At 42.8% G+C, this 10754-nt stretch overlaps 1 protein-coding gene across 2 annotated transcripts in view; it reads left to right on the top strand.

The window, feature by feature from the left end:
* Nucleotides 1-541: 541 nt before the first annotated feature.
* The window catches only part of ELOVL7 (ELOVL fatty acid elongase 7), a 32101-nt gene continuing 21888 nt past the window's right edge, over nucleotides 542-10754 (top strand). Inside the window, exon 1 of one of the 2 annotated variants that reach the window (XM_033086233.2) lies at nucleotides 542-599. The gene's annotated coding sequence lies outside the window, so the exon portion shown is untranslated. The other variant, XM_033086232.2, reaches the window with a different exon arrangement.

The raw sequence follows: 10754 nt of genomic DNA, 5'->3' as shown, positions 1-10754 counted from the left end.
GACCAGCTTGTTCAGAAGCCCTCTCCAGCCTGGCTTTGACCACTGCCGGGGATGGGACATCCACAGTTTCTCTAGACAACCTGTGCCAGTGCCTCATCACTCTCAAAATGGAGAACTTATTCCTAGTACCCCATCTAAACCTACCCTCTTTCAGTTTAAATCCATTCCTCCTTGTCATATCACTAGACGCCCTTGTTAAAGTCCCTTTCCATCTTTCCTACAGCACCCTTGAGGCACTAAAAGTTACTATAAGATATCCTTGAAGACTTCAGCCCGAACAACCCCAGCTCCCTCTGCTTTTGCTCACAGGGGAGGTGTTCCAACTCCCCGATGGCCCTTGCGGCCTCCTCTGCACTCGCTTACGGAGGTTCCTAACTCTTAGCCCTGACCCCCGGTCCAGAGGGACGCCGGAGGCGCTGCGGGCGGTCCGGGGCGGTGCGGACCGTTCGTGGGGCGGTCCAGAGCGGTCCGGGGCGGCTCGGAGGGCGGTCCGGGGCGGTGCGGAGGGCGGTTCGGAGGGCGGTCCGGCCCGCCCCCCCCGTCCCTCGGCGGGCCGCGCGGTGCCGCCGCGCAGTCGGTGCCCGGCGGAGCGGGTGCAGGTGGGGCGCGCGGTTGGCACGGCGGTGGGTCCGGCGGGAGCGGGGGGCCGGAGCAGCGCGGGGATCTTGGGAAGAGGAGCTGCGGCGTTCTTCCGCAGGGTCTGTCCCGCGCGGCGGCGTGCAGGGCTGGGCGGGACGGGATGGGTCGCGGGCTGCCTCCTCCCCACCTTCCTTTCAAACTCCCCGGTTGCTCCCGCATACCTCTTTTCTCTTCCGCAAATCCCTGGCTGTGTCGGGCTGAGTTTTTTTTTCCTCCCCACTTCGTCCTCTGGCTGCACCTGCATCCCTGGTCCCTCTCCCTGTCTGCACCCTCCTGTACTATACTTCCAGTCTCTCAGGCAGTGCCCTGTGGTGCTTCCTACTCCAACCCCATTGAATGTACTTCACCCTGCAGTGCTTGGCCTCCAGGCTTTCTGTCTGCGCCCTACATCGCACCGTGTCTGTGCCCCTAAACCCTTTGTCTGTGTCTGGTGCTCAGCAGTACTTGTTCCTCCAAACCCTCTGGCTGTGCCCCACACCTCCCGGTGCCTGTCTCTGGAGGGCCTCTGGCTATGTCTCACATGAACAGAGCTCACCTTCCTGCCGTGAAGAACAAGTTACATCGTGGCATGTGCATGGCCCCACTGCATCAGAGACCTTCCTGTTGAAAAATGCTCTTTTCTTCCCGCACCTTTTGCTCCCAAAGAGTGGTCCCACGCATCAAGAAACTGAGGTTTCTTTCTGTTCAGGGGTGAAGGCTGGAGACAGTCAGGGAAGAGGTGTGGCCCATGTGCTTAAGATGCTGATATTAGAATGTAGGGCTGGAGGGGTGATGTCTAGCCAGGGGTTGTCTGGCAAGCTGGAAGGCTGGCTGGCTGGCTTGCTGCCTTCCTTCTCTTGGAGACCTTTGCTGCCATGTGGGAAGGTCCGTCCTTAAGGACTGGCCACATCGCCAGTGAGGCCAAGAGCCAGGAGGCAGGTTAGTGCTGGCTTGGGGGGGATTGATGAGGCTACATTGGAGCAGACTTGTCCTTTACAACTCTAGGTGTCATATATATTGTTATAGAGTTATGAGTTTGTGGATACTTAATCTGTAAATACATTTTGAATTGAAATTTTGGTTGGGTCTTGGGTGTTGCTGTCACCAAGACAGAATAGTGTGATGCTTGGAAAGTCATAGTGAGGCTGCAAACCAGGCCTTACTGATTTTTTTTTCTTTGCTTGAATAAGAAGTCAAGGTATGTTAATAAAAGCTGTTCAGAGAAGCCAGAAAACTTACAGTCATATATGGATACTCTCTTCCTTACTTCATTGTAATTCAGTTCTTCCCAAACCCATGTGTAGGTCTGTACTGAACACAGACATGTGGGTGAAGTTTCAACAAGTTTTTCTGGTTGTTGGGAGCAGCCTGGGAACAGCATGCTGCCTGATTTATTCTGCTGCTCAACACTTGGGGTGCTGCCCAGGACACACGCAGGCTCTGAACAACCTGGTCTAGTGAAAGCTGTCCCTGGCCATGGCAGGAGTTTGGAACTAGGTGGTCTTTCCAACCCAGGCCATTCTATGATTCTCTGAAATTCTTCCTAGGCATAACCTCTATTGAAAATACTGGGAATAATGCAACTTTTTGGTATTTCAATATAACGTGTGATTTTTTCCTTAAGTATTTATTGGTAAAGCAAGACAGGTTCTGGTACAGGAAGCAATATTCATGGAATGTGTTGGGAAAGATTCCACAGCATTAGTCAAGTAAGACAAACCAAATAGGATTTCACTCATTATGAAGCTTACCAAATACCATTAAATAGCTATCAACTAGTTGCATATCAGTAAAAGAGCTAATCAGGGATGGTTCTGTATCCTGACATGACTTGATGGCTTTTGCTGAATGTGCACCCCTTGCCTCTCTCTGCCCATCCTTGCTTTGTTTCTCTCTGCTGCAATAAACTGGCAATACTTCCTGCCCCCCCCCCCCCCCCCACCACTGTGGACTTCTGCTCTTCCTCTTGAAACTGGTTCTGCCCAGAGTGTGTCTGGGTTAATGCTTGTCTTATCTCTTCCTCTGGCCTGCCCATATCTGGTTGGCTAACACACAAGTTTCTGGAGGTGTGGGCAGATGCAGAGCGAGGCAGAAGCACAAGCAGTGCATGGGATGGGCATGGAAGGCATGTGTGGGGTGAGGAAAGTGGGAGTGCATCACCTCTGTGCCGTGTTCAAGGGCAGAAGGTGGAAGGGAGCCAGGACCCCTTTCTGGATCTTCATTAGCTGCTTGTGAAATCATGTTTATTGTGTTCTGAATCTAACTTGGCACACTTCATGCAGCATCTTCCCTTCCTGATGACTGCCTCATCATGGCTGTCAGAGGCTGCTGCCCCATAATTTTCCTGGTGGAGGCTTGTGTGAGCTCCCTCATGTACTCCAGCTGAAATAAGATGGTTTAGCTATCAGTTATGGGTTTAGACCAACTGTGTTGTTTTGTCTGAAGTGGATCAAGGACATCTTGTTAAATATGGATAGTAGAGCTATAGTATAAAGGCAAATACGAATAGATGGGATGTTGACATCTTCAGTGGCACAGCGTATTTTATACAAATAATGTTGTAGCCCAACCCTCATATTCACTTCAGGCTAATGAATGTTTGAAACTTCAAGCTGCTTCTCAGAGCCTGGGTAGCTGGAAAGGAAGAAATACTTGTTCCCCTCACTATTCCTCTGTCCCTCACTGCAACTGTTCACTATTCTGGTTTCCTTTATGAAGTTACAGCATGTGGCACACACACGGGCAGTGTTTTTATCAGTTTCTCATTGCCCAAGTACTCACTAGATTCAAGAAATGGCAGATTTAGTTATGCTTTTCTCTGTTGCAGTTTATGAATTGTTAACTTCAAACAGCAGTTTTGATAGGCCTTTCTGAGTCCTTAAAGAGAAGTTGGTCTGTGCTTGAAAGCTGCACCGAAAGCTGAGCGATTACTCTGCCTTGTTGCACAGTGCTAGGGAGCAAGTCCCATGTGCTTGCCCAGGGATCTCACCAGTACCGAGGCTGAGTACTACATGTAGAGGGCAGATGCAGTCTGAAGGGTGGAAACAAAACTTTTTACTCGTCAAAAATATGAGATTATTAGAACATAGAAATTAACAAAACAAGTAGTCAATTTTGTCAAACCTGACTGTACTTTTTTTTAAAGCAGTTTTAAAGTTGTAGCAGTTAAGAATTTTATTTTATGTATGTGACATTTAGTTGAAATCCAAAAAGTAAAAAGTTAAGTACATGAGTTTACACTGATGATAGGACCAGAATAATTCAGATGTCTCTTGTGTTTACATGTCTTTGGTTTCTGTGTTTAATGCTGACCATTGACATGGAAATAATGACTAGTTGGTTGTTTTTTGTCAGTTTATTTGTTTGTTTTTTTCTATTTTTATTGAATTCACAAAGTAAAATGCTTTCAACATGTCTGTCAATATGTCTCTTTTTTCTTCTGTGTGTATTTTTGTTATTTTTGTTCTGTCTGCTTATAGTGGCTGCACACAGCAATTTATCACTGACAATGATGACTAGAAAACACCTGTAAGTGGTTCATGAATGGAGTAATATGAGATGAATACACAGCTTATAGAACTACAGATTTAAGTGTCTTTAAGTGTTTTCTTGGTTCTTGATGTGAGTGTGTGGAATTGAATTTCAGTAGCATTTAGTTTTAAAATCCTGAGGTAGCACACAAATCTCCTAAAAAACTAACTGTAAAGCCTCCCTGACCCAAAGCAAACTCTGGCTTACACCTGCAGAGAGGAACAGATGTCACAAGGAAGGCAAATACAGGTGTCAGTAAACTCTATGAATCATTTTATTTGTTAGGAGCAATGGTATTCATATTGCCCCTTTTCATTGTGCCAAGGTAAAAGTAGCAAACATTGACCCTTATCTCCGCTCCACTTGTAGTACCTACTTAGGCTGATGTTGCAGTTTCGCCAACATTTCTATTATTCCTTCTATTCTATTATGCTTTTCTTTGCATGTGCTTCTTGTGTCATTTTTCTTTTGTGCTAGACTATTATTGGTGAAAGCTGGTACTAAGAAGTACTGAGGAAACAGTCTGGGTTAAAAATTACCCTTTCTTTCTCTGTGAGGCTTGCTCCTCTGTTCTGGGTCTGTTTCCCAATCTGTTTCATTATGCAGCCAGAAAAATGGTTGTTCCAGCAGAAGTCAAGGGTGACATAGGAGCAGGTATGAGTAATGGGGAGAGAGGTTGATTAAAATTGCATTGCTACTATTAAAAGTGCTCTTATAATTGCCGGCTTACCCTGTAAACAGCCAGACTTGCTCTGCTTGAGCAGGCTGTGCTCAAGAGAAGTTGCTTGTAGCAGCTTTATGAATTCCTACATGCTGCCTGCCTGTGTTTAATTGTATTGTGAATTCTTTGTAGTTTGGATTATGTTTTATATTGATATGGGCCTTGCAGACTGGGCTCTGTGCCTGGAGCCTCTATTCAAAGACTTTTTTTTTTTTTTAAAGCAATGCCTCACTGAATGCATGTGAATGTGACTGTAACTTTGTCTAGTGCACTGCAAAGCCTGTGCTAAGAAATAGGATGCACTGTGCAAAAAGCTGCTAAGTTTCAACAGGCATCTCATGGGCTGGAATTCAAGACAATGCTCCTATCCCAGTCATAGCATTCAGAGTTTATGGCTATGCCTGAGATAAAAATATAGCTTACTCTATTCCTTTTATTCTTTGTTTCCTAACAAAAGAAGGGGGACGACTCTTGCTGGAGTCTGACTCACAAAGATCAGTTTGTTGATTTGGAAATAATTTGCATTGTATCATCAGTCCTGAAATGACTTAAAGCAAAGTCACAAAAACCTGATTCAGTGGTTCTCTGTATGCTTTTAGAGTATGGGAATGGTTCCCATTGGTACTGTATTCTTTCTTTCAGGAAAGTCAGTTCGATGGCACATAGGGTTTTTTTGTTTGTTTATGTTTTCACCTGATCTGTTAGGAAGTGAAATGCAAAATTTTTTCTATTATTTTTCATGAAAAGATACTGGCTGAAGCCGTAAGATTATCAGGGTTGTTGGTCAGATGTACTCATTTATTCTGTTGAGTAAATACTGTAGTATTTGTTTACCATATGGCATTATGAGTAGGTGGGGTTGGGCATGTGGAAATGTCTGTAGTCAGTTCAGGGAAGTAGTAGCTGGCAATGTTTCCTTTTGTACAGGTGACTATTACTTGGATTCAGGTATATTGCAAGAGAATAGTGTGTTTTACAGTATTTGTATTCTTAACATCCACAACAATCCCTTTTGTGTTTGTTTAGATGCACAGTTGGAAAAATCCAGATTAAAAACTTTTATCATTTTGTAGGCAGAGTTCTAGCTTGTTTGCTCAGGCTGAAGAAAAAAAATAATCTTTTAGTCTTTAACTGTACAGAAGGGGTGTGACAAGCTTAGTTAAATTATTATTCCTACTATTATTATTACTTTGGAAGTGTCCTGTCCCCCTTTGTCTCTCGTGAATGAGAATTATAGAATGTACAGTTGACCAAAGCCAAGAGGATAATGAAGTAAACTCAAATGTTCACTGTCAACTTCGAAATTAAACCTTTCATGAAACTACTTTTAAGGTGCCTTCTCAAAAGCCTTGTTACAATCACTCTCATTATTTCTGCTGTGCTGAAACAACATTGTTTCTGTAGCACCTGTTGTTCTGTAACAAGTCAGGTTGTTAAGGAGTTTGCTTACAGTTGTTTTTACATGAAAAAGGGAAAAACTGTAAGACAAGGCTGTAAATAATCTCATGCCATAGCTGTGATGTTCAGGGAGTTCACTCAGTTTAACTTCTAACTAGGAACACAGCAGATTTTAGAAAGAGAGGAGGGAATGTAAAATACAGGTGCCATGGAATATCCTGTGCCCCTCTTCAACTAGTCCTTTAATGACTGCTTGAAATCTTATGGGATGAAGTACTCTCCATTTGAATTTCAGATTATCCTGAAACTGCTTTTCATAAACTGAAGTGATCCACTTGATCAGTTAGGGAAGCTTATCAGAAAGTTGTGGAGAAAATGTTCCTGAACATGGACTGGACGGAGTTCTGGTTTGCTCTGCAATTTTTCCCAGTGTTGAAATGTGGTTGCTACTTTATTTTAAAACTGAACATCTCATATACCCATTTGAACTACATTTAAAAGTATGGAATGGAAAATTGCCTCTGGAGGTGTGGAAATTATGCAATCTGGTGTTCTTACTTTTATCCTGTAGAGACTTTGCACATATTGTTGTTTGTAAAGTGTGATATTTCATCAGTTGCTTTCATCCAAGGTGCTGAAGCATCAGACAAAACTTGATTGAATCTAGAAAGACTTTTGTGATAAGTGAGGGAGTCACTTTTACAGACTGTGAAATTATGTGACCTTGGCTCATTTTTTGAGATGACTGCAGTGGGAAGAGATCCAATCTTCCTTTCCAGTCAGTGGGATAGCATCACACTTCTTGGATATGGTCAGCTGGATGAACCTGCACCTGAATAATGTATATGTAAGACAAAGAATGTGTGTGAAAGCAAATAGTTTGGTTTAAGTGTGAGCAATAGAGTCATCCTGAAGTCAAGCAGAAGAAGAGTAGAAGCAAACCATGTTTGCTTTCTGATGAGGGCTATGGTGTTGCTTTAGGTTCAGAAAGAGGGGGTGTGGCCTGCTAGTTTTGCATATTAACTGTAATATTGAACCAGCACACAACACTTTAGTCTTGCTTACAGCTTTGCTGTGTTGACTGGTGGAAGACATGCCCATTTTTCTCTGAGGTCTGAGAACTCCATGCAGAGAGTGAACCAAACTCTCTAACTAACCTCTTCTGCAAGGCATTGAAACCTGTACGTCAAAAATACTAAGACTTTTTTTGGTTACTGAAGTGCATAGCTATAAGTCTGATTTTCTTTTATATTGGAAACAATGCAATTTTCCTCTGTTTTAATGCTGTGGCATGCTGAGTAGACTGTAAGACACTTGTCTGTTTCTAGTATACTGGTGTTTTAAAGGAACATTAGTATTAGGCTGAGTACTCTGCTGCTTGCCAAGCTTCTTTGTTGGAAGTATTATTGTCTCCTGTGTTATTCTGATGTTGCACATCCATTGCCTAATGCACTTTGTTGATGGGATCTATCTTTTTTTATTTTTTATTTTTGAAGCTATTTATGTTTGGCAATCTTTCAGGATCGAAAAGAGAAAAAAAAGTGCAGTCGCCTTGGCCAGACATAGCTGGTTCATCCCTACATGTACTGTTGTATTTTAAACTGCAGAGATGTCTTGTGGTCCTGGTGGTCTCCAAATGCTTGGAGAGATGGTAAAAAGTATATTCTGTTGTAGTAGTGGAAAATATTGATAGAAGATGAAAAATCCTTACTACATACCTGTGATTAAGCCTGCTCATGGATGTGTTGTTTGATTCTGCTTCTCTGTGGAGTTACCGTTTGGTGTTCTAGGCTGATTTTAAAAAGCTCTGCTGTTACAAATTCATGCCTTGCATAGTGGTGCTTTTTTGCTGTTTTTGAGCTTCCTGAAAGTGCAGAATAATGAAGACTTTTAGAAATGCCCATTAGCAAAGGAACTAAGGTCCAGATAACTAGATCTGGAGCAGAAGCATGGCTTCACAGCTGTGTATTGTCATTAATGTGTCTTTACGCATAATATTTTTGCAAACAGAGTTCTGCAAACTCTTGCATATTATTTTCTTGGAATTTGAATGAAAAATTGATATATTTTTAAGGTTGGATTTTTATAACAAGATCTGGTTAAAAACATCTTGTTTGATACTTTTGCTGATCAAGCCAGTTAATGTTTTTAGATGATGGATAGTTTGCTTTCATGCAAGCTGTTGAGGTTAGGCTGTCTTCTGAATACTGTCCATGCAACATTGTGTTGACCATGCAACCTTTTTCTTTAGTCTCCATAGGCTATTGATTGATCTGGGTCACTGTGTCTGGATGTTTCCTCACTCTAATGCTTATAGGCAACCATGAATATTCCTATTCTGTAGTGTTTGAGTTCTGACCTCCAAGTCTGTTGCAAGAATCATTAGAAAATCAGGCACTTCCATAGTCCTTAGAAGAATATCTGCATAGCAAGTGGAAAAGAGTGGTTTTGGAACTGCTGCTAGCACTGTGTGAAAGCAAAGGTGCTCCCATTCTTGTTCAGCCCATGTGCCCAAGCTGTCAAACTGGATCTGCCTCCAAGGGCTGAGTCATCTCAAAAGAAAGAGGTACTGGGGAAAGTTATCAGGCAAGTAGTGTAAGCAACATGCAAGATGGCTTAAGTGGTACCTAAAGCTTACTCAGATTTTGAACAGACTCAAATAGGGGTTTATAACGTACTAATTTCCATGCATTTGTCTCTGGATTCAACATATAAGCACAATGCAAGTGGCTTTGACTTCACAGGATGAGCCTGTGGAGTCAGTTCCTCCAGTTATCCCTAAACTTGAGATGCCTCTCTGCTGTGGATTTCCATTCTTAACTTCTTTGTGATTCCTCCATTGAGTATGGACTATCATAGAAACATCTGGCTTTTCCATTTCAGAAGTTTTTCCGTTCCACAGTAGCTTTGGTCAGGTATAATTACTTTTTTTGAAGTGGAGATCTTCTTTGGGATGCAGAAATAAAAAATGGAGTGCCAGGAGAAATTGGCTTTACTGCTGTATTTAGTTGTTCTGTCTGAGAGGCCCAAGTCTCCAAACAATGGTATAACATGCCTTCGTGGGTTACCTGATGCTAATACTCATGAGTGTGTTTCATAGTGATTAACCAAACCTTTCATCATGCTGAAGAATGTTAATTTAAACAACAACAACCTACGTCCTGTATACCTCCCTGCATATCCCTCAATGATTTGAAACTTCCAGCTGCAGCTGTATAAATTACCAGCTCTGGACTGGAAAGATTCAGGATGTGGCAGTGTAGTTGCTTCCTGGAGTGCTCCAAAAAGCACATATGCCAAGACTGGACTTGTGAGCAGCAGCTTTTTTAATGATACTGTCGGCCTGCTTTCTTGGGTAGGAGGATCGTTCTGAGCCTGTAGTTTAAAAAGCACTTAGCACATTTCCTTTAAAGTGGCTTTTGTCACCCTGAAGTTCTGCCTGTCACTACGTGTCACTCTGCTGCTGCTGCCCGTCGCACTTCCCGAAGTTCACGCTGTGCTGTGCGGGTCACTGCCAAGGGTGTAGGCACAGCTGGTTCCCGCTCTCTTGGAAGAAACTCCCAGGGAGGGTGCAGTTGCTGATGTTTACAATGCTCAGCAGCATGTCCACTATGCTGCATGGCGGCTTAAAAAGAAGGGGGAGGGAAGGGAGGGTGTCAGTTCTAGGTCAGCTGCCTTTAAAATTTATGCTTGCCTACTGCAATGCAAGCAGAATAGGAGCAGAAGGAATGCATTATTTTGCTGCCTAGGATATCGGCCCAGGACCCAGAGGGTGGGTAGGTTGGGCAAGTGCAAGGCAGTGGGAAACAATGGTAAAGCAAATTAGCTCACGTCAGCATGGGAGAGTGGTGTGGGAGCAGTTCAGCTATTGTAAATTGCTGCGTTAGAGGGTGAAAAAATAGTGTGTTGCAACTCTGCACGGGTGTTATCAGTGTTACTACTTACTAATATTCCGAACCCAGCAAGGTTAGAGCTGGTGCAATAAAAATTCCATAAAATGGCATTGATTTTGCAATGTTGTTTTACCATGGCAACTACAGTGACAAGAGCTGAGTGTACACTATACACAAGATGTAACTCTGCAAAAACACCTCTTCCTTCAATAATTACGAATATTTTTTCACTTTACTTGCTTACCTCTTCTTTCTTAAGGTGAATATTGTGTTCCTAAGGCAATTATTTGCATTTTTTTCAATCTCTTTATATAAAACTCCTTTCTGATGTATTTTCATTTTACAAAGACAGTCCCATGTACCTTTGTCTACCACAGGTGAAAATTATGGTCTAATTTTTTTTTTCCTAGTGCTGAATAGCACCTGGTACATTGCCATTGATTACTTGGTTATGACATATCTTTGGAAATAAAAAGGCTTGTCTGCTTTTTTTTTTTTTTTTTTTTTTTTTCTGTTGGCATTGGCTAGATTAGCAAGATCCTACTACCTATGTAACAAGTCCTGTTCCCTTTTATTTTAAGGAGTCTTCTCTG

This window comes from Catharus ustulatus, chromosome Z, assembly GCF_009819885.2.
Source record: "Catharus ustulatus isolate bCatUst1 chromosome Z, bCatUst1.pri.v2, whole genome shotgun sequence".
Lineage (NCBI taxonomy): Eukaryota > Metazoa > Chordata > Aves > Passeriformes > Turdidae > Catharus > Catharus ustulatus.
The sequence above is the reverse complement of the archived record's forward strand: the minus strand, read 5'-3'. Positions and strand labels throughout refer to the sequence as shown.